At 36.9% G+C, this 24,767-nt stretch overlaps 1 protein-coding gene and 1 long non-coding RNA gene across 3 annotated transcripts in view; both read right to left on the bottom strand.

Moving 5' to 3' along the window:
• ZNF292 (zinc finger protein 292) overlaps nucleotides 1-24,767 on the bottom strand; it is an 86,127-nt gene that overhangs the window by 47,014 nt on the left and 14,346 nt on the right. The gene's annotated exons all lie outside the window — the stretch shown is intronic.
• On the bottom strand, nucleotides 1,909-22,690 carry LOC118500266. Its single transcript, XR_004902821.1, has 3 exons — nucleotides 22,291-22,690; nucleotides 14,247-14,249; nucleotides 1,909-1,920 (listed from the first exon to the last, which is right to left on the bottom strand). It is a non-coding gene; the product is annotated as an uncharacterized LOC118500266 (long non-coding RNA).

Here is a 24,767-nt window from a genome sequence, read left to right as displayed (position 1 = left end):
ACAGCAAACTCACAATTATTAACCACCACACCTAAAACAAAAAGAAAAACAAACTACGCAAACAACTAGAACAGGAACAGAACCACAGAAATGGAGATCACATGGAGGGTTAGCAACAGGGGAGTGGGAGGAGAAGAGAGGGGTAAAAGGTACAGAGAATAAGTAGCATAGATTGTAGGTGGAAAATAGATAGGGGGAGGGTAAGAATAGTATGAGAAATGTAGAAGCTAAAGAACTTATAAGTATGACACATGGACATGAACTAAAGGAAGGGATGTGGGTGGGAGAGGATGTACAGGGTAGAGGGGAGTGAAGGGGGGAAATGGGACAACTGTAATAGCATAATCAATAAAATATATTAAAAAAAAACAGAGTTGGAAGATAAACTGAAGAAGCCTCCCTAGAAAATAAAGTAAAAGGGATAGGAGAGAAAAAAAATAAGAAAATTTAGAGAATAGTGCTAAAGATCCCATAATTAACAGGAATTCCAGTAGTCTGAACAGAAATGGAGGGGAGAAATCAAACAACTAATTCACGTTTTTTCCTGGAACCTAAGGACATACATTTTAAGATTAAAAAGACCTACTGAGTGTCCAGCACAATTACTGGAGGTAGAGCAATATACTAAAACACCTTTTCATAAAATTTCAGAGCTCCAATATAAAAAAGATCAAAATAAGGTTGTGGGAAATGGAAGTGGTGGACAGCAAACTTCTCATCAGCAACACTAGAAGATGTCATAGAAACATGAAGGAAAGCACTGGAAACTGAGGAGAAATTATTTCCATCCAACTACCATATAAGTATTAAGACAGATAAGTTCTAAAAAATTTTATCTTTTAGGCACCTTTTTATTTGAAGGATGCTACTAAAGGGGAAATTTCACCAAAATGAGGGGATAAACCACGAAAGGAATGAAAATGTTCTCTAGAAAAAGGGAATCTAACACAAGAGAAGGGTGATAAAGAAGATTCCGCACAAAGAGAGCTGTGTGCTGAGCCTAAAGAATAACTACACCCTGGCTGGCGTAGCTCAGTGGATGGAGCGCGGGCTGGGAACCAAAGTGTCCCAGGTTCGATTCCCAGCCAGGGTACATTCCTGGGTTGCAGGCCATAACCCCCAGCAACCGCACATTGATGTTTCTCTCTCTCTCTCTCCCCCTCCCTCCCTCCCTCCCCCCCCTAAAAAAAAAAAAAAAAAAAAAAAAAATAAAAAAAAAAAAAAAAAAAAATAACTACAGCATATCAGCTGGTTCTAGGAGAAATTTCTTTAAGATGAATTTGAAAGACTACGTAATGTGCCTGAATAAGTGGAGAGGAAATTTATACAACTGAGTTTGGATTGAATTAGTGATATATTTAAAAACTCAACTAAGAAGATAATTTAAGTCTTTAGAAACTTGCCCTCAGTAATTAAGAGACACAAATAAAACACTCAACAAAAACTGACCACAATCTAGGCCACAAAGACATCAGACATTTCACATTTTTTGAACACAGTGTAATAAAGTTAGAAACTATTAACAAAAAATACCCTTATAAAGAAAACTACAAACTTAAAAAATTTTTCAAGTACTTCTAAATCATGGGTGGAAGAAATCATAATAGAATTAAAAGAATACTTAGATCTGAACTACAGCAAAAACATAACATATCAAAGTTGGTAGGATTCAATTACAGCAAGCTTAAGAGGGAAATCTGTAGATTGCAAATGTTTATACTCTAAATTCCTATAGGCTTACACACACACACACACACACACACAAATTTGCTGCAACACAGTATGAGCAAAACATGAAATTTCACTTGCTTATATATGGTTTTTTTCAGTGATACACATTAGGTAAAAGGAAACTATCCAGCTGAACTGAACTATATAGAAATATGCAAAATATACAGAACTCAAACATATACCAGCTACCTCAGTTCACCAGGTGTGTTCTGAGCCACACCCATCCATATATATTGTTACAACTTTCTGTCCAACTTCAGAGAACTCTCCTTCACCATCTCACAATAACTCACAAGCTGCATTCCTTCTGACAATCACTTCCGTAAGCAAACTTCCTACCTCTTTCAGGGTAAAATACATTTATTTTAGCATTTACATATACCTTAACCACTGAACAGGTTAAAAGTGTACTACTGTTTTTACAAGGTTCTGTGTGGTTGATGACGTATGTGACTGATGAAGTTACGGAGTGTTGTGTCTCTACCCCTATCTTTTCCATAAGCCCTGTGATTTTTATCATGCAATTCTTCATAGCAGGATGATTGTTAGGAATACATATGTTGCACTAAAGCAAAACTGGCTGCATTAGGAAAAAAATTGAAGAAGAGTTATAGAGGATATTATTAAGACTAATAGAAAATTAGATATATATTGTAATTAGATAGTATTACTGTGTCAATATTAAATTTCCTGAGTGTGATGATTATGTCTTTGGCCTTAGGAAATAAATTCAAAGGGGTAACGCCATGAGCCTAACTTTTAAAGGATTCAGAAAAAAATACAGAAAAGAATTAGAGCACAAAACAAGGCAAATATAGTAAAATGTTAACAACTGGGGACTGTTGTGAAAGTTAATGGGTATTATTGTCCTAGTCTTGTAACTTTTCTGTAATAAAAAGTTTGGAAAATGGGGTAGAGTGATGGTAGGCCAGCTATATAAGGATCTCGATCCCTCCTATCAAAATGATAAGAGATACCCAGACTAGCCTGCTGTCCCAGGAGAATGAGAAGTAGATGTCACCCCTGTTGCTCTGGTTGAGGCCAACCTGTATCAGCTGATACCCAGCCAGCCTCAAACCTGTGCCTGACTCCACTCAGTACCAACAGATGCCTCGCCAACTGTCCCCTGACCTCAGGTAAATGGGCAATAGATGCTATTACATGTCACTGAGGTTTCTGTGGTTATTTTGTAGAATTCTGTAAGAACTGAGTTAAGTAGCCAACTCAAGTTGGATAAAGGAACAGAATGAACTCAAAGAAAGTACAAAACTTTTAAAATAGTAAACATGAAAAATTTTAAAAACCAGAAAAAAGGTACAACAGAGAAGATCAACAAAATCAAACATAAGTCACTAGAAAGACTAAAAAAAAAGCCTTTGGCAAAATTATTGTATAAAATTATTAAGTATAAAACAGAAGACACAAATAAAAAGAAGAAGAAATGAGAAAGGAACCATGACTATAAAGGCCCAGTTTGCTTGGGGGAAGCAGCAGAGGGGACTGAAATCTGACAGAGAGCGGAGGAAACACCATTGTTCCCTCTTGGACCCCACCCCCACATACCGAGTCACAACCCAGCAACTGGGGTGCCTCGCCCTGGTGAACACCTAAGGCTCCACGCCTTAGACAAGACAAAAAAGAAATAGCCCAAACAGATCTGTTTCTTTTGAACAGATCAAAGCTCAGATCACAGCAAATACAACTAAGCGACTAAGAGATAGCCAACCTATCAGATGCACAGTTCAAAGTACTGGTGATCAGGATGCTCACAGAACTGAACCAATAGTGATGGGAAGAAAACCAGGACTCAAATCAATGGAGTGGACCAGAAGGAAGAAAGAAACAACCAAACAGAAAAGAATAAAGAAATAAGAATTCAAAAAAAATGAGGAGAGGCTTAGGAACCTCCAGGACATCTTTAAACATTCCAACATCCAAATTATAGGGGTACCAGAAGGGGAAGAGGAAGAGGAACAAGTGGAAACGTTATCTGAACAAATAATAAAGGAAAACTTCCCCAATCTGGCAAAGGAAATAGACTTCCAGGAAGTCCAGGAAACTGAGAGAGTCCCAAAGAAGTTGGACTCTAGAAGGAACACACCAAGGCACATCGTAATTACATTAGCCAAGATAAAAATGAAGGAGAGAATCCTAGAAGCAGCAAGAGATAAGGAGACAGTCACCTACAAAAGGGTTCCCATCAGACTGTCAGCTGATTTCTCAAAAGGGACCTTGCAGACAAGAAGGGGCTGAAAAGAAGTATTCCAACTCATGAAAGGCAAGGACCTACATCCAAGATTGCTCCAGCAAAGCTTTCATTTAGAATGGAAGTGCAGATAAAGTGCTTCTCAGATAAGGGCAAGTTAAAGGAGTTCATCAACACCAAGTCCTTATTATATGAAATGTTAAAGGGACTTATCCAAGAAAAAGAAGATCAAAAACATGTATAGCAAAATGACAGCAAACTCACAATTACTAACAACCACACCTAAAACAAAAAGAAACTAAGCAAACAACTAGAATAGGAACATAACCACAGATATGGAGATCACATGGAGAGTTAGCAACAGGGGAGTGGGAGGAGAGAGGGGGAAAAGGTACAGAGAATAAGTAGCATAGACAGTACGTAGACAATAGGGGGAGGGCAAGAATAGTATGGGAAATGTAGAAGCTAAAAAACTTATGACACAGGGACATGAACTAAAGGTGGGGAATGTGGGTGGGAGAGGGTGTGCAGGATGGAAGCAAATGAAGGGGGGAAATGGGACAACTGTAATAGCATAATCATTAAAACATATTTTTTAAAAAATGGTTTTCAGCCATGGAAAAAATGTCTCCATAGATGTATTACATCAAATGGAGAGTACTTTAAAGATAACTGGAGTTTAAACATGTTAAGAATAAATACACAATTTTTTATAAATAAATTCTATGTTTGGGGTCCTCCCTGTGTATAACACATGCAATCAAAAATGCTTCAGGAATGTACAGACTATTCCACAGATAATGCTGAAATAACCAGCTATGTAGGGAAAAAAAACTATTACCAGCAATTAATGAAATTATATCCCATACGTATTAAGTACCTAAATGTGAAAAGCATTACTTTAAAACTTTGAGAAAATATAGGATGAGAATATATCAAGAGGCAATGAAGGATTTCTTAAGGCACAAACACACAACCATAAAAGGAAAGACAATGACAACTGCAGCTATATTAGAATTTAAAACTTCTGTTCAGCAAAACCCCACACCAAAAAAAAAAAAAAAAAAAAAAAAAAAATCAAATGAAAAGCTACAAACTGGGAAGAAATTTGTCACCCAAACTCCGAAAGAATACATATAACATATTCATAATATAAAAATAACTAACAAATCAGGGAAGGGAGGAAGGGAGGAAGGGAGAAAGGGAGGAAGGAAGGGAGGAAGGGAGGAAGGGAGGGAGGGAGGGAGGAAGGGAGGAAGGGAGGGAGGCAGCCATAAACAATCCAACAGGAATGGGCCAAGGATAGAAACAAATAGCTAAATGGATAATCTAGTGAAGGGGAGCAGAATATTCGAAACCAAGATATGACACTTTGGCACCTGAATTCTTTTCAGCTGAAGGCAATCAAGACACAGCAGACTGAAGAAAATCTTAAACTTCTAACTACCTAAAAGAATTAATAGGGTACCTGGCTCAGAGAGCTATTAACATAAATAACTTTTATCTCAATGACCTATCTGTATGGCAGGACAAAAATGTAATTACCAAATATCTGTTCTTATTGTCCTATGAAGTATCTTCCTCCTCTCCTTAGAAGTCCCAGGTCCCAATCTCATTCCTGAGCTCAGGATGGCATACTAACCAACCTCAATTGCCCTCCTGGCCTTTGGGTCTCATTTTTTCACGGGGCTCTCGTAGGCACACAATTAAATGTGTTTTTCTCCTGTTAATCTGTTTTATGCTAATTTACTTATTAATTGGATAAGTCAAAAGAACCTAAAAGAGTACAGGAAAAATTCTTCCTCTTCAACATCAATATAGATAAAATTCTGTGATCAGCTAAAATCCCTGGTTAACTTTAAGTCTGATTTCAAAGAAACTGGTGTTCATCTGCATCACCTCCAACTCCCAAATCTGCCTCAGCATCTCAGGTTTGAACATGCCCATCACCATATTTTCTTATGGGGTGCTGCTTTTTTATCATCTTTCTCTTAAACAGTGAGAATTCAGGAGTCTTGTACTTGTGATGAAATTCAGGATTATTTCAAACTTTTACTTCCATATTGTTCTGGTCTAGATACCTTTCCCTGTACTTTAGTATACTGTCCTTAGCAAATGGCCCACAGATGTAGTTATTTCAGTAGGACCTGAACATTTTCAAAGAAAATCAGTTATGAATTTGGTAAAATTCACACTCCCATACACTCATTTTAGGGTGTGAAATAATCATTCAGAATGTGAACTTCTGACAGCTTTAAAGCCTAACGTATTTTGCCATGTATAATGTGCTCCCATGTATAATGTGCACTCACATTTTGGGCCTAAACTCTCAGGGAAAAAAAGATCTTTCATTGTAATTTTTAATTCAATTATTTACTTATTTATTATATTTAGATACTTGTGCTTTGTATTATAATGGAATTTTAGCATTTATTTTTGAACATACTATGGCACAAAAATTTTATGCAACAAATAATTACAAAACACAAGAACAGATAAAAGGTATTTCAGGGACTACCCATGTATAATGTGCATCCTTATTTTTCCCTAAAAATTTTGGGCAAAAAGTATGCATTATACATGGCAAAATATGGTCAATAATCTCTGATATGGATGCTATAAACACCCACTTCCACTCTGGCCGGTGTGGCTCAGTTGGCTGGGAGTCATCCTGCAAACTGAAAGGTTGTGGGTCCAGTCCCCAGACGAGATATACGTAAGAGGCAACCAAATGATGTTTCTCTCTCATATCAATGGCTCTCTTACTTTCTTTCTCCCTCCCTTCCCTTCCCTTCCCTTCCCTTCCCTTCCCTTCCCTTCCCTTCCCTTCCCTTCCCTTCCCTTCCCTTCCCCTCTCTCCTCTCTGAAATCAAAGAAAAAAAAAGATTAAAACACCTACTTTGCAGAGTTTCTCAGACCCTAAGGCCTACTTTCTTTATAGCATTTTGATGGCATCAGCCAATGGCATTTGGGGGGAACATCATGACCCCCAAATTTCCTATTCCTAACCCTAACATGGTATGGTTCACTAATTTCTCTAGTTCTTATAGAGTATATCCTTTGCTATAAAAGCAAAGCAGGGTTTTCAAACACAACCCAATTTTTCTCTTGCATAGAGGGTCTCAAACTGGACTAAGATGAACATGTTTGACACTAACATGTTCATAATTCTTGCAGGGACGCTCACTTCTTAAGAAATATGATGCAATGGAAGTAGAGATTTTTTTTTTAAGTCCTGTGCTTAACTTAGGGAATGTTTCTGGATTCCATCCATTAAATTAATTCTCACAACGCTAAATAACTGTTTCTTTATATAGGACACTCTAAAACCGACAATTCTGACTTCAGTTTAGTCTCCACAATATTTCTAACTTTGTACTTATATTCCAAAAACTATGCTAGCATGTCTAGTTGACCTAGACCATTATATCATGACTCCCCAATAGTCAAGTAGTCACAGTGTAGGTAAATACATGGCTCAATAGAGTGATGATTTCATTCCATCACATACCATACGGCAATCCAAAATCCTAAAGAGGAAACTCTCTACCCAGAATGTAATCCTAGTATCTCCAGGGACCTACAAGCTCAGTGAGTATAGGTACATTAGCCATATTCAAAGAAGAAGTCAAACTGCCATAAATAATAATAGCATGAGTTTTAGCACTGGCTTGCATAGCTCAGAGGATTGAGCGCGGGCTGCGAACCAAGGTGTCGCAGGTTCGATTCCCAGTCAGGGCACATGCCTGGGTTGCAGGCCATGACCCCTAGCAACAACACATTGATGTCTGCCTGTCTGCCTGTCTGCCTCTCTCTCCCCCTCCCTCTCTCTCTCCCTTCCCTCTCTAAAAATAAATAAATAAAATCTTTAAAAATTAAAAAAAAAAATAGCATGAGTTTCAATCTCAGCTTGCTAGCACTCAATCAGAAAGGGTACCACAGTGTACTGGTTATGTCTATCATGAGCCAATTGCCACATATATGACATCCCTACTGCTATGGATAAAGTATGTTTAAATATTAACTCCAAAGTTGATTATATTAGAGAAGGAAAGACCTTTGGGGGGGTGATTAGGTCTTCCGGGTGAAGTCCTCTTAAATGGGATGACTATCCTTATACACGATGCCCAGGAAAGCCTTCTTGTCTCTTCGACCAAATAAGGCACAGTGAGAAGGCACTAGAACAACAGCTAGGAGGTGGGTTCTCACCAGATATTAAATCTGCCACTGCCTTGATTTTAGATTCTCCAACCTCTGTAACTGTGAGAAATGACTTTGTTACTACTAAGCCAATCAGTTTATGATGTTTTTGTTATAACAGGCCAAACCAACTAATATGTATACCTACTTTAGAACATGAAATACAATGTCAGAAAGCCCAACTTAAAAGGTCATTCAATTCCCTTCACTTCTATTATCTATAATAATTATTCTGGGTAGCAATAAATTACTTCCCTTTTCTGGGAAAAATATAAATCAATATTGGCTGAACTTTGAGAGATTGTAATCCATTTTCAACATAACAAATGGTACTGGGACAACTGTATATCCACATGCATAAAAATGAAATGAGATGCTTAACATCATACACAAAATTTAACTCAAAATGGACCAAACTTAAATGAAGACCTAAACCTATAAAACTTCTAGAAGAAAACATAAGACATTTTGGAGATGCTGAGTTAGTATTTGGTAAAATTTATACTCCCATACACTCATTCTAGGGTGTGAAATAATCATTCAGAATGTGAACTTCTGACAGCTTTAAAACCTACCATAAAGGGAAGTTAGGGAAGGAGTTTTAATATAAAACTAAAAGTATGATCTATAAAAAGAAACAGTTGACAAACTGGAGATTCATCAAAATTTTTAAATTTTGCACATCAAAAAACTCAAGAAATCAAAGACACAAACTTACTAAAGTTATAAGATGCAAAATCAACATAAAAAATCAGTTGCATTTCTATACATTAACAACTAACTAAAGAAATTAAGAAAACAATCAAATTTATAATAGCAAAAAAATCAAATTAAAAAATGGGCAACACAACTGGATAGACATTTTTCCAAAGACGACATACAAATGGCCAACAGGTTTATGAGAAGGTGCTCAGTATCATTAATCATCAGAGAAATACAAATTAAAAAAAATACAATGAAATAGTATCTCACACCTGTTAGGATGGCTATTATCAAAAAAACAAGACGTAAGTGGTGAAGAGCAGGGACCCCATGTACACTGTTGGTCGGAATGTCCATTGTACAGACATTATGGAAAACAGTATGGAGGTTCCTAAAAAAATTAAAAATGGAACTACCGTATAATCCAGCAATATTACTTCTGAATATATATTAGAAGGAAACAAAATCATTTTCTCAAAGAGGTATCTGTTCTCCCATGTTCACAGCTGCATTATTCACAATAGCCAAGATACAGAAAAAATGTAACTGTCCAATGATGAATAAGGAAAATATGACATATACACAAAACAGAATATTATTCACTAATAAAAGCAGCAAATTCTACTATTTGCTACAATATCGATTAACCTGGAGGACATTACACTATGTGAAATAAGCCAGACACAGAAAGACAAATGCAAAAACTGTATGATCTCACTCTTATATGTAATCCTAAAAAGGAAAAATTCAAACTGACAGAAATGGAGTAGAATGGTGGTTGCCGGGGATTGAAGGTTGGAGGAAATGGAGAGATGTTTACCAAAAAGTACAAACTTTCAGTTAAAGGAGTAATAGGTGTTGGGGATCTAATATATAGCATAGTGTGACTAGACATACTATTGTATATTTCAAATTTACTGGGACAGTGAATCTTAAGTGTCCTCAATACACACAGACAATGAACGCAACAAAATGAGAACTATGTGAGATGGTGGATGTAACTAACTTCAATATAATCATTTAATAATGTTTGTGAAATAATCATCTTGTACACCTTAAATATATACAACTTTATTTCAATAAAGCTAGGGGAAAGAGCATTTCTCATTTAAAAAAGATAAGAAAATGAAAAGACAAGACATAGTTGGGGAGATGTTTGCAAATGATGTATATGATAAAGGACTTGTTTCTAGAATACATAAAGAACTACTACAACTCCATAATAAAAAGACAAACAATCCTCTCCCAAAATTAGCAAATGTTTTGAACAGACAGGTCTCCAGATGGCTAAAAAGCACATGAAAAATTTGCCCTGGTTGCTGTGGCTCAGTGGATTGAGTGCCGGCCTATGAACCAAAGGGTAGCAGGTTTGATTTCCAGTCAGAGCACATGCCTGGGTTATGGGCCAGATTCCCAGTAGGAGGGATGCAACAGGCAACCACCCATTTATGTTTCTATCCTTTCTCCTTCCCCTCACCCTCTCTAAAAATAAGTCAATAAAAACTTAAAAAAAATGTTCAGTGTTATTAGTCAAATGCAAATTAAACCACATGAACTCAATACACATCTACTAGAAAAGCTGTAATTTCAAAAGACAACACAAAGTTTTGGTGAGGACAGAGAAAAACTAGAACCCTCATGAACTGCTACAAAGAATCTGGCAGTTTCTTAAAATCTCAAACATAAATTCATTACCAAAAACAGCAATCAACTCAGAGCGATGCACCCAAAACAAATATAAACATGTTGAAAAAGAGATGAACATGAATGTTCATAGAACACTAACTGGGAACAAATCAAATGATATGGGTGGATAAATAAAATAAATCCATATGGCTGATTATTCAACAATAAAGGAATAAAAAAGAATGAAATACTTTACAGCTTTTATCCCACTTAGTGAGAACATTTATATCCTTTGCTGTGTTTATGGGATGCAACCCAAAGTCCCTCTGAAGATATTGTGCTGTAACGTACAGTATATGTACCATATTACTTTTCTAAAAGCTATAAAACTCTGAAGTCTGAATCAGATCTGCCTCAATGGTTTCAGATAAGGACTGTGGAATTTATAGAGAATTGATAACTTTACTAAGCCCATGTGACACATTTAAGTTTTTTAAATCTTACAGTAATCTTTATTAACCAAAATCCACTTCCCAACTATAAATATGTTGTTTCAATATTTAAAAAATGACTGAACATGAAGCATAGTTAATATGTAGTATAAAGTAGTGGCCTGGTTCTTTTATGATTTAAATTTTAAGCAAATTAGAGTTAAGATAGATCCTCAATGTCTGAACTTACCACTGCTTTAACTCATGAAATTTCTAGAATCAATCTGAAGCTATATGAAGAAAATATCCACCAATACACTATGTTAAAAATGGCATAAAATATTGATGTTCAGAATCACCTTTTTACTTATTGATTTTGGGGAAAGAGAAACAATGATTTGTTGTTCTACTTATTTATGCATTCATTTGTTGATTCTTGTATGTACCTGACCTAGAATGGAACCCATATCTCTGGTGTTTTGGGACCATGCTCTAACCAGCTGAGCTATCTGGCAGGGCCAGATCATGTTTTCCCCCTGGAAAACATTAACTACAACTCAGTGGTAGCTGATATAAAGGATTTAAAGATACTCCTAAAATAGAAATTACACAAAAACCACTTCAACTGTAGCACCCCCATAACCCAGAATCAGAGTTGTAAAACAAAAGCTTCCAAAAAGCTTCTCCATCACAAAGCATATGTCTATGAAAAATTAACATCAAACCTCCCTGGTTGTCAGGAATACAAAAAATAGAGATTAAAAAGCAACAAGGAGATACCATTCTACCATTCAAACTGGGAAAAAATATAAAACTTTAAAAACAACCAGTGTTGTAGAATGTTTACCAGTAGTCTTTTGGAGGTCAACGTGGCAATACAAACATTTTACTATGAGCAGGCCCGTGAACCAAAAATTCTGGTTCCACAAAAACAATACTAACCAAATACTGCCACATGCATGCAAAGATATTGAAAAAGAGTCTACTGACACTTTCTATTATCCAAAATACTAGTAACAATCTAGATGTTGCTAACAGATGACTTTAATAAATTGTGGTATGCCATACTATAAGAGCTTTTATTTATTATTTTTTTAAAATACATAGTTCTGGGAGCTTCTGGTCGAGAGGCTGGCGTAAGCAGACATAGCTTACCTCTTCACACAACCACATCACAATTACAACTAAGATATAGAACAATCATCACTGAGGAACATGAGAAATTGAGGTGAATGGAATGACAACTATAGAATTGAAGAAACCACATCCATCCAGATTGGCAGGAAGGGTGCAGACACAGGATGGGCTTGTCCCAAACCCACCTGGATAAAAATTTGGAAGAGGTATCTCCAGAGTGAGGAGTCCCAGACCCATATCTAGCCCCTTGGTACAGCATTCCAGTTCCAGGAAGATAAGCTCCCGCAATTTCTCACTGCAAAAACCAGCAGGGATGGAGTCATAGAAGAAACTTCTGGAGCTCCAAGCAGTTCCTCAAAGAACCCACAGGTGGACATACCTGCTCAGACTTGCTCCCTATGAGCTGAAGCACTGGGGTGGGGACTGACCAGGGCCTGCACCACTAGGGAAAAGCCAAGGCCAGTGCACCTAGTGGACAGCTACAAACCATGCTGAAGCACCACCACCCTGCCCCTGCACAACTGATCCCCACAGAGGGAGGCAGTTGGTGGTCAGTGGTCATAGGCAGTCCTTACAGCTGACTGGCCTGGGTAAATCCCTCCCACTCATCTTCCAACAGCAACCAAGGCTCAACTACAAGAGCAGAGTGTACTCCACCCACACAAAGGGTGCACCTTGAGTAACCAGCTTGGGTGACAGAGGAGGTTTGTGCCACTGAACCTTATAGAACACCTACTATATTAGGCCTACTACCAAGACACAAGTCAAAGCAGCTCTACTTAATACACAGAAACATACATAGGGAGGCTGCTAAAACAAGGAGACAAAGAAACATGGCCCAAATGAAAGAAGAGATCAGCACTTCAGAAAAGAACTAAATGAAATGAAGATAGCAATCTATCAGATGCAGAGTTCAAAACATTGGTTATAAGGATGCTCAAAGAACTTAGTGAAGACCTCGGCAGCATAAAAAAGATCCAGTGAGAAATGAAGGACGTACTAATTTAAATAAAGAACAATTTACAGGGAAACAACTGTAGAGTGCATGAAGCCGAAAATCAAATCAGTAACAGAGCATAAGGAACCAAAAAACAACCATGCAGAAAAACAAGAAGAAAGTATGAAAAAAAAAAAGAGGATTGCATAAGCAGCCTCTGCGACAATTTCAAGAGGTCCAACATTCGCATCATTGAGGTGGCAGAAGAGAAATAGCAAGAAACTGGAAATCTATCTGAAAAAATAGTGGAAGAAAACTTCCCTACTTTGGTGAAGGAAATGAACATAGAAGTCCAGGAAGCACAGAGTGTCCCAATTATGATGGATGCAAAGAGATCCACTCCAAGACATATCATAATTAAAAGGCCAAATGGTAAAGATAAAGACTCTTAAAAGATAAAAGAGAAATTAAGTTATCAATGGTTAACAGATGGGAGGAGAGAGGGGAAGAATGAGTAAAGAGGTGAGGGGACTACGAAGTACAAGTAGGTTAACAGAATACCCACAGTGATGTAAAGTACAGTATAGGAAATGGAGTAGCCGAAAAACTTCAGACACATGACCGAACAATGGTAAGAGGACTGTCTGGAGGAGTGGGGGGTGCTGGGTGGAGAGAACAAAGGAGGAAAAATCAGGACAACTGTAATAGCATAATAAATTTTTTTTAAAAAATTAAAAATACAGTTTTGAAGTTATTGACATGGAATGATGATGAGGATATATTATCAGCTGAAAAAATGCACAGTACAGAGCTCTATGTAGTATATGATCCCACTATTATATAGCCATATGAATGAATTATATTTATGTGAACCCCTAGGTGAATGTCTACAAAGAAACTCAACTTTGTAACTAGTTACCTCTGGAGTGAAGAGTGGAACAGGGTGGAGAGGGTAACACCCTTGTATTGCTTGTATTTTTAAAAAACAAAAATTTAAAAAATGGAGACTATTAATGCTATGTACTGGTGAGTCAGGAAAAACTAGTTATACAATGTTTTATCTGTTTGACTTAAAGGACACTTCTATTTAGAAATCTGTGCTTAAATTGACTTTCAAAAGATGCTAATGACTAAATTACTTTTCTATGGATATATTAATACCACCTCACCCCAACCAATAACTCAGACTTTCTAGGCATATTATATACCTAGGGTTCAATTTCTGAAAATGAGTTTTACATCACCAAAAAAATTAAGAGTTGGTCCAAAGTAAAACAGCCTTGTGCTTCAAAGGTGTTTATTAGCTATTTAAATATTTCTTTAAAGGAATTTTTCTGCAGTCTTTTAAAAAATATATGTCCACTGGCCTAAGAACTCTACTGTTTGGTATATTTCCCTGTAGCAAGCAATGGCATTTTTCATTGCTTCAGGAACTTCAAATTCTTCTAAGATCTTCTAACTAAACAAAGTTCACTTCCAAGATAATGTTTACCAATGTCTCTGAAAGTACTTGAATAAGAATGCCAAGAGTAGAGCATAAGCATAATACCTGAATTTTGCTATTTATTATGGGGTTTTAAGGTTAGCAAGAGTGTAAAACTGGAAGGATTATCTATATGTAAAACTTAACCTCTATTAAAAAATTTTTCTTTTAGATCAAAAGATATATATGCTAAAACACACACAGATTTGGGGAGGGGTGCATGTCAAAGGAACAAAAGTCAACTGAAAGAGCTCCCAATGGCTGAAGCTAGAATAATCTGAGCAACAAAATACAACAGTATTAAATTATAACTCAAAGTGTAAAATGATCTACAAGTCTGAAATGATGTAAATAATGACTGCACAAATAAATCCAGGAACAGAGATAAGCCTCCCATTTAGATAAATTCCAAATAATTTATTTAGAGTTCACCCTCAAGGAGGTGGAGCATAATTTCCCACCTCTTAAGTGTGAGCTGTACATAGTACTTCCTTCCAAAGAGTACCATACGCAAGGGTGAAAAAAAAAAATATCACTTTGGAGAAACCTGACAAACACTACTAAGCCAGGTGGTAAAGGGTAACATCAACAGTGTTAGGTCATGTTAATATGTACCCTTAATAAGACTGTAATGACAATGGCACTTTACCTGAATGGTCTTCCTGTCAAAAAACCACCCCTATCTAATCAAGAGAAAATCATGAAACAAATTCCAATTGAGGGATATTTGACACAATACCTGACCAGTTCTCTTCAAAACGTAAGGTCATCAAAAACAAGAAAAGCTTAGAAATCATCACAGCTCAGAGAAGCCTAAGATATGATAACTAAATGTAATGGGATATCCTCAATGGGATCCTGTAACAGGAAAAAAAAATTAAGAAAACTACTAAGGAAATCTGAACAAAGTATGAACTTCAGTTAATGATAATGTCTCAATATGACATATGACTAATGTGGAAAATTGGCTGTGAGGTATATGGGAATTCACTGCACTGTCTTCATGTTTCTGTAAACCTAAAACTATTCTGATAGGGGTCGTTTCTGGTACCGGGACCACAGCATTTAGGATGAATTTAATTCAGCTTGTGTGTGACCACTGGGTGCATGTGCTTGTCCCTATGGGATTTGCTGTTGGATGGTACCTAGACAGAAGGAATGAGGAAAAGCTAACTGCTTTCCGGAACAAGAGTTTGTTATTTAAAAGGGAACTGAGACGGGATGAAGAAAGTCACCTGGAAGTAAAGGCTGGGGCTGAATTCCAGAATGGTCACGTTTTTTAAATTATGAGAAAAATAAAAACATTTAATTAAAAACAAAACAAAACAAAAAAAACTATTCTGATAAAATTTTATTTTAAAAATGATTTGTATTATTTTAAATCTCTCATAATTATGTTCTTTTCCAAACTTGATATTTGGCTATTTCTTTCTACTTGAAAAACAACTGAACTTTCTAAAACAATAAAAAGATTGCCATGTAGTAGAATACTGATATTCTAAAAACTAATTTTAATATAAGTATATATTTTAAACTTCATGACCTAAGTTTCAAGTTAACATGGTTGCAAGCTAGTGTTATCTGATTTGCTCTCCTCTGTCTTTCCACAAAATACTCATAAAATGACCCTTGGATATATACAATGTTTAAATATTTCTGGAAACTCAGAATAGTGGTTAAAAATCTGCCAGAAGGCAGGACCCAGAAGCTCAGGAGGCAGGATTAATGGCAGTAGACGGGCTTTGCTTCTTACAGGCGTTCAGTGCACCACTGCCCACAAGCACCAGGCATGTGCCACCTTACTGCTGCCACAATCCCCAACAGCAAGGCTAGCTCTACTCAGGACAAAGCAAAGGCAGACTCCAAGAAGAGATATATGAGGTTGTCAGGTAAACCTGATCGTGGAAACAAAGCCTAAAAAGGTGTCAGGAAAGGATAAACCTGCAGACAAAATGGTGTAAACAACAGGGAAAAGGGGAGCAAAGGGAAAACAGACCAAACTGGCTAACCAAGAAATTAAAGATTTATCTGCAGTGCAGGAAGAAACTAATAATGAGGTGAGTCCAGCCTCTGATGAAGGAGAGAAAGCCATGTCTGATTAATATCAATCCCCAATTGCCTACCAGTCCATGGCCTGTTAGGGAACCAAGCCACAAGCAAAGCTGGCCTGAGCTCCACTTCCAGTCTCTCCTGCCTGTTGGGGACCACTCTGTGTAGTATCTGAAACTGTAGCCCTGTAGGAGTGAGCAAGGCCTTGTGGGAAATCAGGCCTGAAAAATACATTGTATCCTTTGAAGCTTGCTTTGCTTTGCTATAGCTCTGTTGGTATAAACCAAATGTTTACCTTCAAAGCATAAGGAGTGAAATCCTTGTCTTAGGAAATACATCTTAACCATCTGGCATCAGCATGTCTTAACAGACCCTGACCTAAGGCAGATCTCTTGTTTCTTCAACTGTCATCTATAGATAATATGTTTTTGTAACTACTGTCTTTAGACATTGATTGGTAAGCTATGCATGTATGCTGTATATCCCTGCACATACTGATCCTCATAGAAGCCGTTTGGGAGAAGGGTTTGGGGCATTCTCCACTAGAGGGAATCACCACCCCCTTTCCCGCTGTAACAACAGATTGTGACCAGGGCAATTTATTCTCATCTGTGGCAGCTGGGAAAGCTCCGCAGGACGGGGCGCCCTATATCTACCCATTCCATAGTGGGACCAGCAGAGCTCAGAAGCTCACCTGAGCTCAGCCTCCTGCCCCACCCTGTCTTCCACAAAACTCATCTGTGGTGCCAGAAAGGTTGGGGACCGCTGTCATATACCATCTCTTATAAGTGGTCCCTGTCTCCCTTCTTGTATAATCCAGAGAAATATTTTTAATCAACTGTTTTGTAAATGCAAAGGTTTTTTTATAGTAGCTCTAGAAACCTTTTTTAGAAGGAGGAAGTTTCACCTAATCCCACTTTTTAAGTGTAAATGCTTTTTTCCTGACCTGTGGCTCAGTTGGTTGGGTGTGTTCCCACAAAATGAAAGATCACTGGTTCAAATCCTGGTCACGGCACATGCCTGGGTTGTGGGTTTGGTCCCTGGACAAGGCACATAAAGAGGCAACTGACTAATATTTCTCTCACTTGTGTTACCCTCTCTTCCTCCCTCCCTTCCCTCTCTCTAAAAGTAAATAAAATCTTTAAAAAGTAAAAATTCTAAGAAAGCGTAAATGCTTTAAAAAAAAGAAGTGAAATCACTTACTGGATGCTTAGTTGTTGGTGTAACCAGCAAACAGAGGAATATTGAATATGAAGGCTTTGATTGTCAATGGTGTTAGCTTAACATTCCATAGATGGGGACAGTCTTTACATCCTATAATACAAAACATACTAACTGGCAATATGGAGTCAGTCATGCATTTAAGACAAATGTTAATATGTCTAAACATTTTAAGTTACTTCTATTCCCATGTTTTTGGTAGAACTGTTTCCTAAAGAAAATCGCTCCTTGATCCTGGCTCTCCCTGTCAGAATTTTGTGCACTCTAACATCCTTGGTGTGGTAGTCCAGTTTCCTAGTAACTTTGTTAATGTGCTCTGAAAGACTGAAAATTTGAGTATGTAGCATATATGATATTAAATTATGAACTGGTAGGTCTTTGATATAACAGCATATCAACATTTAAAGATACTGGTACTTGGTATCTATTAAGAAAAAATTTGCCTCCAAATTTTAAGGTGGCAAATCATTACAATAAGTGTTTAGAAAAGAACCACAACTACATGACTTTTAAGATTTTGGTCTGCATGTTAACATGTATGTACAAATAGAAATGTCTGTGTACTTACCCTCAGAACAAACAAAATCTCAATTATGAAATAACTTTTTGAAGCACACACACAAATCTGTCAGGCCCCAGGATAAATTAAACAAACCACACATCTCTACAGAGGAATAGAAGACCAGGAAAATGGTAAAAGACTTCTACCTATTTTACCAGTGAGTATCTTTACCTTAAAGACCTCTCTAAAGAAGGTGCCAAAACAACCTGAGTTGTTTTCCTCCCCTTACCACAAGGGTCATTTGTACACATATCCTTCTTTCCAGGTATATTCAGAAGACTACAATTTCCAGGGATGCAAATGAAGGAGGGAAGCACACAGACCATGACGATATAAAAACCCAAAAGTCACTCTGGGGGAGGTGTTTTTCACATACTTTTTCTGGCAAACCATAGACTGCTCAAAATATCCAGGAATAAATTCTCCAGACATGTTTTATTTGGCTCACATGGTGTTTTGGGGTCCCCCTCAGACATTTTGAATTAGTTGCCAACATTTCAAAATTGAGACATTACATGGAAGAATCTGGGTTTCTAGTTTTCTTGAAAAATCAGAAGATCAGACAACACCAGACTAGTTAAATCCCATTCTGCATAGCAGTAATAAGCACATAGGTAGCAGTTGGGTGAATCAGGGTGGGAGCTTTCTAATTCTTTATTGCTCTTTTCCTATCCAAGTCACTTTGCTACTTTACATTCCTCGGGTTTATAGGCATTTAATGCCACAGCTTGCACAAGCAAACAAATAGTGAAAGCAGTTTTTAATTCAGGAGAACCAAACTACATTAAGATATCAGTAAATACCAACGATTTATCCACAGAATAGGTTCATCCAATAACTCTTCAGCTAAATACCTGGCTGTGGATATGTCTATTTTTCATTATGAAGTGGCCAGGCTTTGAAATCCAGAGATTTAGTCAAGTGAGATATTGGACAAGATGATTTTATACAGCTCATGGATATTTGTAATGACTGGTCTGGACCCATAATTAATAGAACTTTTTATGCTATTTAAGACAGAGAGGACTGACAACTTGTTATATTTTCATAAGCAACCACCACCCAATTATGGTTTATTAGGATTAGAAATTCAACACAATGCCATTTAATTTTTTTTAAAAAGTAATTTATTTGCTCACCTAATAACCAAAAAGATCACAGTGATGATGGCACAACTGGAATTCTGAATTTACAAAACTACACATTCCAAAGGCTCTAGTCTTACCCTACTCTCCACCCCATGAACCCTTGCTGCTAATGTAATGGGAGTAGCTAGGAGAAAGTTTTGAATTCAAGTTTTCAGATAAACCACAAGTTCAGAAGTACAGGAACAATGCTTTAAAAAGACTGGACTCAGAGAGTAGCAAGAGGGTGGCTTGTCTTTTTGGAGACCTTTCTATTCCAAATTATCTTTCTGCAAATTACCTATATTTTCCCATTTTTATTATGAACTTGCAATCTTATCTACTAATGACATATCCACACATTATCATAAATTAGTCAATATTCCGTAACAGCTAGTTAAACACTCCTATACTGATGGAATAGAGGTTTGAGTGAGGATACAAAGTGGGGCTCACAGAAACATGGGAACAGCAGCTACCTGGAGAAAGAAGAGGGAATAAAAAGGCTGTGATAAGTAATGCCACACCCTCCCCAAACACCACTGTTTTCTTTAAATTGGGTCGTAAGCTTTTCTAATACTTAGAAAAATGGTAGAAACCGCTTCTTTCCTGTATGGCATCCTGTTCCTAGAATAAAAGATAACATTAGAGCATACATTGTGAATGAGAAAAAAAAAAGACTTTTGTGATTAGCCTGGGAATTTTACTTCCATTAATAACACAGAAAGGCACGCTTGAAGTTCTATAAGAATACAAACAGAACACCAACAAAATAAAAATTATTGTGTTAAACTGCCACAGTGTGTCAACTAAAGGGGCCTTAAAAGCAAAACAGTAACTTTTTTAGTAAGATACAATACATACAATATACTTAAATGTCATATTACCTTTTCTTGCATCAGTCGGCCTGCAAGACAAAATGTATCTGATAGCAAAAAATATTATAAGTATTTTCCTCCCTATTATTTTTACTGTTGCAAAGAATTCCATTTTCCTTTAAGATGATTAATTATTAGAGTCAGCTTACTATAATTAGTTTTCTCTAGTAGACCACACCCTTACTAAATCTTACATGCTGAAGGCTTGAATAAAGTGCCATTTTTACCATGAAGGGGAAAAAAAAATCCTATTTGTACTTTATTGAAAAACTTTTTTCTGTGTATGTTGTAATTATAACCTAAGTTTAAAATACAATTTTAAATTTAGTAAAAATACAATTGCCTCCTCTACAGAAAACATCATTTGATTTTAAAAACTTATTTTAAATACTGGGTTGGTCAAAAAGTTTATTTAGTTGTTTCCCTACAATGGCTCTAGTAGTACTCAGTTGTCTTTAACTTCATTTGAAACAATTTTGTTAAAATATATTTTGACAGCTGTCATATCAGTGGGCATTTAAAAAAAACTTATCAAAATTAGTGAACTGTGCAGCCATTTTAATATTGAAGATGGAAGAACAGATGCAACATTTTCAGTGTGTTATACTTTATTATTTTAAGAAAGGTAAAAACACAATGGAAACACACAAAAAAGATTTGTGCCGTATGTGGAGAAGGTGCTGTGACTGATCAAACATGTCAAAAGTGGTTTATGAAGCTTCTTGATACTGCTGACATTTTGGCCAAATAATTCTTTGTCATGGGGCTGTGTTAGGCATTGGAAAATGTTTAGCAGCACCTCTGGCCTCTACTGACTAGAAGCCAATAGTGAGAGATAGCTGGCACACTCAAAATATCCAAATAAATAGTTATTGGTGAAAATAAAAAAAAAAAACGTGTCTTCTGTTTTACGGGGAAAAACTAAATGGACTTTTGACCAACCATATATTAACTGGATAACTATTCCAGTGGGAAGACCGTCATCTACAGATTCAGGGCTATCAGTACTATCTTCAACAAAATCTCTTTTCACAGTTGCCACAGATAATGAAGCCCAAGAAGTGAGGCCAGGAGGTAGGATATCCCTCACGTAAGGTTCTGGTACCCTTGGCCCAGCTGGTGTGGCTCAGTGGATTGAGTGCTGGCCTGCGAACTACAGTCACCAGTTTAATTTCCAGTCAGCAAATGCCTGGATTTCGGCCAGGTCCCCAGTTGGGGGTGCTCAAGAGGCATCTACACATTGAAGTTTCTCTCCTCGCTCCCCCACTTCTCCTCTCTCTAAAAATAAATAAATAAAATTTAAAACAAAGATTCTGGTGCCCTACTGTTTTACTTATTTTTTTAATTGTTTTTTTTTTTTAAGATTTTATTTATTTTTATTTTTATTTTTTAGAGAGGGAAGGGAGGGAGAAAGAGAGAGAGAGAAAAACATCAATGTGCGGTTGCTGGGGGTCATGGCCTGCAACCCAGACATGTGCCCTGACTGGGAATCGGACCTGCGACACTTTGGTTCGCAGCCCAAGCTCAATCCACTGAGCTGTGCCAGCCAGGGCTTGTTTTATTTATTTTTCAAATATAAATTTATTCAGCACAATATGTAGGTTTATTACTTTTGTACCACTGTAAAGCCTATTAGATATAGCAAATTAAACAAATTTTGCTATTGAATCAATAATCTGATCCTTAATTTACTTTTAGTTTTTCTTCCTTCAATTTCTGGAAATATAATCATTATCCACTTTAAATAGAGCATGTCACAGCTTCAAAGAAAAAGCTAGAACAAGGCTGTACAAGCAGTGAAAAAATCAGAAATCCATTCATCACTAAATTGAGAAAAATTCCCGGGAATGAGGTAGTATTAAAACAATGTATACTGAATAGAAATTACAGGAGGTATGTGGTTAATATTATTAAACACATGAAGAGAAACTGAAAATTAACAAAGCTAGTGAGTTTGTTTTTGTTTTAATTATGTAGAATTTTACTTTTTCTTTGTATGCTACCTTATATTTCTCTTTTATTCCTGCAACCATTAGGGCCAAATAGCCTTACAGGTGATTTCCAAACTCAAAAAAATCTGCAGTTGGTGACTAAGACATTATTGTACATTACATGGGCTGAATTGTATAAACAAAAAACCCTTATCTTCTATCTCTCTAAAACCAAACTGTTACAAATTAAAATAGAAATAAAATACACAATTATTGTTGAAGAATGCATCATATCAAGGATATCAATCAAGGAGATTTTAAAAACAGAACCCTGAGTACTTTAACACAGCAATTTTCGACCCTTTTCATCTAATGGCACATATAAATTACTAAAATTCTGCAGCATACCATAAAATATATTTTTGGACAACCTGACCCCCCCCAAAAGCAAAATAAAAACAACAAAAAAACAGGTATCACTTTGATTCATTCACACCAGACAGCTATTGTTGTGTTGACTGTTATATTTTTGACAATCTAAGGGAAAAGAGGCGAGTGTCTCTGACTAAACAATCAGGTACTGTACATTTCAAAAGTTTTTGTGGCTCATCAGCTGAAAACTGCTCCTTTAATATATTAATGACATTAATTTATATGATGGGGATGAAAGCCAAAATCCTTAGTGACTGGCTGACCAGGACAGAAGCCAATGCAATCAGAATGGTACCAGCCCAGATACCCTCACCAGCTATATGTCTAAAAACACCAAAAGGTGGTTAGGATGGTCCTTAGGAAAATTATCACTCCTCTCTTCAAGGAAACTACCTCAGACATTACAGGTCATTACAGGTTCCTCAGACAAGGAAAGAGATGAATGTCCTTAGGGAAGGTCAAGCTTAACCTGTTAGTAACAACGCTAGTAATTTTAAATATCCACAAGAAATCACAAATATGAAAATTATATACAGAATCAAATTTAGGTGTCTACAAATAAGCCATTTAAGTTAGCATTACTAACAAATTGGTCACAGTAGCACTAGGTGTCTTTTTGCCTCACCAGCTCCACATCCTCTGAGAGTGTGGGTGTGCATCTCTTTTAACCTTGGGAAATTTTAAAAAGATAATTCACATGACTATAATTTGCCAATCTATTCAAAAAGAAATGACCAGGTGGAAATTTTCTGAGAATCAAATACGCTAATAACATAATAGGATCGAAAAGTTCTCACTTGATATTGCCTGATTGTTCAAGCTAACATGATACATATTTAATTATGAAAACACACTTACACAATTATTCCATTCCCTCATCTCAACAATTTTTGGGACCAGTGACGTTTAAGGACCACTCCTCCACAATTATAATACCACTAGAAATAAATAAATGAATTTATAACCATTTTTTAAATACCAAGGCTAGTTTCCATGGACTAGAGGTAACTCAAATATACCATGTGTATGAGGAGAAAAATATTGGTACTAATCTATAGTTTTTATCCATTAGTATGTAATATATCTCATTTTAGTCCCATGGCATCAGATAGGATCCAACCAAGCAATAATACCACACAATAATTTGACCAGGAAGAAATCTCACATAATGAGTAATTACAGCCCTGACTGGTGTGGCTCAGAGGGCTGGGTGTTGGTGCATGAACCAAGAGGTCCCCTGTTCAATTCCTGGTCAGGGTACATCACATGTCTGGGTGCAGGCCAGATCCCCAGCTGTGGGTGTGAAAGAAGTAACCAATTGATGTTTCTATCCAAATGTTTCTCTCCCTCTTTCTCCCTTCCCTCTAAAAATAAATAAAATCTTAAAAAAAATTACAATAGGGCAGCAATTTTGAACCAGTGTGCCACAAGAATTTTTAAAGTATACAACATCTGGCTATTTAGTCAAGGGCACTGACTTCTTTTCTCTTAGATTGTCAAATAAAAAAAATGACAACAGCCAAAACAACAAGAGCCATCCAGTGTGAATAAGTCAAAATTACACCTATTCTTTTTGTCAGATCAGCAAAAAATGTATTTTTTGGTAAGCCACAGAATTTTAGTGATTAGTTTATATGTGCCATGAGATGAAAAAGGTTGAAAATCATTGCAATAGGGGAGTAACATATATAAACATGTAAACAGAACTCTAAATAATACTGGAGGGCTGAGTGACAGTATCCAAGGAAGAAACAAAGTTGGAAGAGGATCCTTCCCCAAAGCTGGGTTTGGACCTTGTTGATGAAGGACCTTGTTGCAGCCCACTGAATTTCAAAGTTGTTCTCTAGGGTGGGTTGGGCCAAAGAGGCTGGTGGGTGAGCATACAATGTACATTAGGACACCAAGAACCTGATTTCGGGCAGCACCTTCATAGGAAAGGGCAGAGGGAAACAACCGTCTATGACACCACATACATGCACAAGGAGTTGTCAGGAGACCTGAGATGAGGCGGTCACTGAGTTGGGGCTGTGAGCTCATAGGATCTGTCCATTCTGCACTCACCTGGGGCAAAGGACCAGTGGATGGCCCCATACTGGTGCCCCTTGCAACCATGCAGT

The sequence above is a fragment of the Phyllostomus discolor genome, chromosome 4 (assembly GCF_004126475.2).
Source record: "Phyllostomus discolor isolate MPI-MPIP mPhyDis1 chromosome 4, mPhyDis1.pri.v3, whole genome shotgun sequence".
Taxonomy (NCBI): Eukaryota; Metazoa; Chordata; class Mammalia; order Chiroptera; family Phyllostomidae; genus Phyllostomus; species Phyllostomus discolor.
Note: the sequence above shows the minus strand (reverse complement) of the source record. Positions and strands in the feature narration are given on the sequence as shown.